Genomic DNA, 6,103 nt, shown 5'->3' with positions numbered 1-6,103 from the left:
CCCTTGCCGCCTCCCACGACGCCCTCTCCTGTGCGCGTCTCGCTATCCCCACGAAGCCCTCGCCGGCACGCTCCTGGCCTCCCTCCCCGCTCCCCCCATGGCAGACCATAAGCACGCACGAGGGGCGGCATCAACTTCACTCACTGGTGTGTTATCTTCTCCATCGTCCTTCATTCCCATTGACTGCAAGCAATCTTGTCGATTCCATTTATTTGATTTTGATTGTTCGTCGCCACTCTGTTGTAGATGAAATAACCTCCGCTGCCCGTGGCTCCCTGACTCTCTGATGACAAGAACAGGCACTTGTGGCACTCATACAAGTCAACAGGCTGTACTCTAATGGTGCACAAAAGGGATGTACTCGATTAGTCATTTCGTCAGATTTTAATGTGAGTCCTTACTGACAAATGCATGCTAGATTCATCAGTGCTCCACTGGTCCTTTCTCTGCAGCTTCCTTTTGGGTGTATTTTCTAGGCACATAGTATAATACATGATACATAAGGGCAACATGAATAGATTGAAATACTAAAATTCACTATTTGTAATGGATATGTCGTCTCCTTGAACAGATATGAGCAGCCGGTAGTATTATTTGTTCATCGCCATTTTTTGCATATAGGGGTAGTAAATAAATGTCTTCATACGGAATTATACATCAAAGGTGTGCTACAGTACTAGAGATATATTTATTTTCCCATTTTTTGATAACCGTCGCAAAGGACGGACACATATACAACAAGTATATTATTTCACCTGTTGAGCACTCATAATTGAACCCATACAACAAGTATTTGTAGTTCTTTCTTACAAGTTGAATATTTGCATAGTGATTTTGTATTAACTATAGATTCCCCTCAGCTACTGGAAGGTCCTAATTGCAATTCTGAGCACTCCTGATTGTACCCATACAACAATTCTTATAGTTCTTTCATAACAGTTGAGTATTTTCATATAGATTCTGTACTAATAGAGATTGCCATCAGCCAGTGAAATGTCCATTTTTTTGGATCACCTCAATTTTGCAACTCTGATCTATCTGTAATATTTTTCGAGTTATCAAGATTGTATCCATGACATGGGGAATATTCGTTGAATTAAATCTGAGTCTACACGTGATATCTTTATCGCTGTTTATCCCATTTGTTGAGCAGTGATATTATTTTTTAATGCTGCTTGTTGAGCAATTCCATCGAAGACCCGTGTTCACACTGAACATTGTATTCGTACGCTTCCATGTATTAAATTTTATATTTTTGTGGGTTTATGCAAGCCTTCTTGTTACCTGAATGTTGTTTATTCTGCAATACTTGTCTTACGTACAATCCAAGCTTCGACTCAAAGTCAGAAGTTGTTGGCTATGTCAACCCCTCCCCTGTTGTTCATATAGTCTTAGATTTGGATTTAGAATCTCTTTTTATTCTGCAACCAAAGTGTTAGTAAAGTATACTGATTAGCACCTACAATCTTTTGCAGGTTTTCATTTTATGTCTGATTTGTTTTCATATTCACTCACTCTCGAATCAATGACAGTTGATAATATTATAAAATTAGTATTTTCCAATCAAGCAATTGTAGAATCCAAAGTTCAAGCTATCTGTTTGAACAATCACACAATGATTGTACAAGAAATTTGGAGATACATATACAATAGCTAGCTATTGACAAGCCTGATTTTATGTTTTTTCTCGAGGGTCTCAATATCAATCAAATATTTTGATTTTTAGCTGAATGATGGAACAATGGATAGTGGTGCTTAATCTCAAACTAGGCCACTGAAAGCTTATTTACATAGATACTTTTATGTTTCCTTAGAATTTAGTCCACATTTATGACTGACTTTATGCTCTGCTAATTCTGTAACGACATGTTAGATTTTTGCTACATGTGTGAGGTGCTATGTTTTGTAATGACATGTCTTCTAGGCGTCAGGGAACGATTTGCTGCGACTACAACTAACATGCAATATATTTGTTTACAGCTCAGCATTCCTTCTTTTCTGTTGAGTTTTGTTGATATAGCAATTTTTTTTAGAAAAGGTGTTGATATAGCAACTAACATGCAATGATCTATATTTATATTACTTCCGAAGTTGCATGTGCACGATTGCTGAGTTAGACTGTTAGTATACGAAACTATTTGTATATGAGAAAAGAAAGCATTGCTTTAAAAATTAACCTATGGGTATGGTTTATCTTAGTTGTTGGTCTGCCATTTGAGGGCGTGAGCACGTGAACATTTTGAATGTACATATGATTTATACTTTCTTGATCAATAATAACGGACATGCCAATGAAAGTAAGGTCTTTTTACAGTCAAATGGGAGGTTTGGAGTATGATATTTGGTCTATTCACATGGCATTGGCCCTGCTTGATCAACACACAATTCTTGCTGACTTCTTACATATCCTGATGCACCAGCCACATGCACCTGCACCTGGTCTTGTTTTCATATATGTTACAGGTCATAAGACACTCCATTTTTTATTTGCCACATTTCTATCCATGTTAAATTTGTGGTCATTTCATTATTTTTTTTCTTGGTTATGGAGCAAATTATGCTTCCGCTAAATGCAGTTACAGCAGGTCAAAAAACTAAATACAGTTACACAATAAAGTTTGAGGAAGATGGCTTTCATGATCACATTTATTTCCTCCTTATTGTTTTATACATTCAGAAGTTATGCTTGACAAGACAACTTATTTCTCAGACTAAACCATATATGTTAATACATTGATTTATGCTACAACAACGTAATTTTGGAATGTATAGCTCCTAAGTGCCGAATACATGAGACTCAAAACATGATTTGGTCTTATTGATAGCAATGTGAACCTTTAAAAAATTGTTTTAATTCATTTGTCTTCTCTTAGTGGACCTGGAATCTTTCTATGGCCTTTTTTCCTAGGGCTGCATTATTTGATTTAATCCTTTTTTGCCCGAGCCGAAGGATCTAATGAGAAACTGTTGGTTCACAATCAACCCTTGGAAGAGTCAAACATCTAGATCGACAAATTTTACAGCAAGGTTGTCATTAAATTCTTTTGAGCCCCCTATAGAAGTGAAGTTATTTCATGTTATTATAATTGTGCTTGCTATTTATCAGGTGACTGGAATTTTTGCCTGAGAAGTAGGTGAGACGGCAGTAAGGCTCAGATGGAGGTGACACTGCCTGTCGCGGCATCTCCAAGATGGAGATGGAGCTAGGACCTGGACGTAGGCAGGGACGGCGCAACTTGTCGTGGTGTCGGCGGCGGAGGACATGTAGCGGGTTATGGGGTTTGGGTAGAGGTGGGTTAGAGGGATGACGGCGGCAGCAGCGGTACCTCGGGCAGACCAGGGCAGCAAGGCTGCAATGTGGATGGTCGTGTGTTTTGGCGTATGCCTGGAGGAAGAAGGTTACAGGTCCGTTGGATGCATATATGTGACGGTGGAGGGAAAACCGACCCGACTGAAGAGAAACCTTTTTGAGCCTGAAATAGTCGCTCAGCTTGGCGCGGTTTTGAAGGATCAGAGTTGCTTGTGTGTTGTATGACTGAGTTTTTTCTTGCAAATTGAAGTCCTTTGTTTGCTCTATGTGTTGAAGACGTTCGTTCTACACGTCTTTCTATGGGTTTTGAAGAAATAGAGTTGCATGGCACGACATGGTGAAAAGAGAAGATGCACATGATGAGATGGAAACGAACTATGTGTTCTCTTATCTGTAAGTAGCTACGTAGGTTAAGTCTCATTACATGGATCGAATCATCACACTCAACACGTGCATTGCACGTGCACATTTACTAGTTTGTATAAGGTGCGGAGAAGTCTTAAGCAACGATTTCTTTTTATGTGAAACCAAAAGAGTCAATATAAGTAATAATGCGCACTTCCATTTTTCATGTGATTCTTAAATGAATAACCAAATACAATGAAAATGTTGACATATTTCAATAGAAAAATAACCTAAAACATACCGATAATGAAGCTTTCAATGGCGTCTAGAAGACCTAGGCAATGATAGTGCCATACCCTCCTTCTGAAAACATTCATTAGTTTTACCAAGATCAAGACTTTTAAAGACCCCTCGCTCAATGTAACACACCATCAAGTCATTAAGCCAGACATCTTGTTGTGCAACTGAAAGGATCGAGATGGACCTAGAGGGGAAGGGGGGTGGTGAATAGGTACAATTACAAATTTTAATTATTACTTAGCAATTTTAGGCAATAAACCGGAATATGAAAGTGAGCCTAACAATTGCAAGGATGATGCGAAGAGTTAAGCAAGGTAAACAAGTAACACAAGTATGTGAGTAAGCAAACACAATATGATATAGGTAAGGCCTAAGAGACAAGTAACCATAAGTACGGAGTTAGGGTTAGGGATAACTGCAACTTCAAGAGACGAGGATGTATGCCGATGTTCACTTCGTTGGAGGGAAGCTACGTCAGCGTTAGAGAGGTGAATGTTACCATGAAGGCACACCAACGGCATGAAGGCTCACCCTATTCTCCCTTTGAGACAACACCATGAAGGCGTTTCTCAACCACTAGTGGTAGACCTTGGAGTGATCTCCAGACCCTCACAAACTTTCCGGGGGTAATCACAATGAACGATTCCTCTCCAAATGACTCCTACCACCTAGGAGTCTCCAACCTCCAAGAGTAACAAGAACAATGGGAAAAAGCTCAAGACTTGCTCAAATCATGAATTCCTTTGGCGCAAAGAGGGGGAAAGAGTGGATCTATCACTTGGGTGGACAACTTCTCTCAAATGGTCTCAAATCCCTTAGGGATCTAAGATTTGGTGTTGGAGAGTGAGTGAGTGAGTGAGTGAGAGAGAGAGAGAGAGAGAGAGAGAGAGAGTGAAATGTGTTCTTGAGGATGTTTGAAGTGAATGGTCCACCCTCTCACGGGATAGGAGAGAGATATTTATAGTATGCCTCAATAAGTGACCGTTGGAGCCCAAAACAGCATTGTAGTGTCGGACGCCCGATGCACAACGGACGACCGAAGGCTCGGTAGACACCGGACGTTTGACAGGGACCGGACGCCCGATGTTTTGGCACGGTATAGCTGCTACCGGAGGATCCCGGACATCCGATGTTTAGGCTCGGTGGAGAAGGTTCCGGACGACTGAAAAATATCGGACGACTGATGTTTTGCCACTGTATAGAATGTACCGGATGACCGAAGGGTTCCAGACATCTGATGTTTTGGTTCTGATGAAAGATTGTCAGTCGTCCGGTGAATACCGGACGTCTGATGTTTTGGTTTTGATGGAAGATTGCCGGACGTCCAGTGAATACCGGACGCCCGATGTTTTGGCTCTGATGGAAGGTTGCCGGCCGTCTGGTGAGTACCGGCCGTCCGACAGAGATGAAGATCAAATAATGAGTTTGAAGTAGATATTGAGCAAGACTCTCACAAGACCCCATGTTCCCCTCTTAATAGTTCGGGATCCCTATACTCAAGAATAAACATAAATATAGTCTTGTTTCTTCGTTCTTGATGAAGTTAAATATTTCCGAAATCATAATCCACACACACAATTGATTCTGAGGGGATTAAAACCTGAGATATACTTGACAAACTTTGTTAGTCCCCTATGAGTATATTGTCATCAACATCAAAATAATATTAAGGGCATGATTGCACTTTCAATCTCCCTTTTTTGGTAGTTGATGACAATATACACATAGCACAAAAGAAATAAGGTTGCTCTATGCTTTAAGACACATTTATTTAAGAGCTCCCCCTCTCAAACATAATTATTGCAAACATTATATGGAGAGCTCCCCCTCACAGAGACAACCATCTAGAATATATGAGCAAAATATCACAAAAACTCAATTAAAACCATCATCATATAAGCACAACACCATAATACCATAATATCTCATCATTCATAGGACATAGTGGTTCAACATGTTCAACATCACATCATAAGACATAGATATAAAGTCATACACCCACTCAAGGTATAATGGTTCAACATAAGATCAACATAGATAGCTAGTACTAGTTCTCCCCCTTGGCAACAACTACCCAAAAAGGGACAGAGAGAACCCACAGACACAGGTTATCATCATCATCATCACCATCAGGAGCTCCACTACTAC

General features: G+C 40.1%; 1 long non-coding RNA gene across 1 annotated transcript; it reads left to right on the top strand.

Annotated features, from left to right (window-relative positions):
- Nucleotides 1–13: 13 nt before the first annotated feature.
- On the top strand, nucleotides 14–3,576 carry LOC119342145. The gene is made up of 3 exons (XR_005165410.1): nucleotides 14–146; nucleotides 247–3,027; nucleotides 3,107–3,576. It is a non-coding gene; the product is annotated as an uncharacterized LOC119342145 (long non-coding RNA).
- The last annotated feature ends 2,527 nt before the right edge of the window (nucleotides 3,577–6,103 follow it).

The sequence above is a fragment of the Triticum dicoccoides genome, chromosome 7B (assembly GCF_002162155.2).
Source record: "Triticum dicoccoides isolate Atlit2015 ecotype Zavitan chromosome 7B, WEW_v2.0, whole genome shotgun sequence".
Taxonomy (NCBI): domain Eukaryota; kingdom Viridiplantae; phylum Streptophyta; class Magnoliopsida; order Poales; family Poaceae; genus Triticum; species Triticum dicoccoides.
This window is presented reverse-complemented; position numbering and strand designations above follow the sequence as displayed.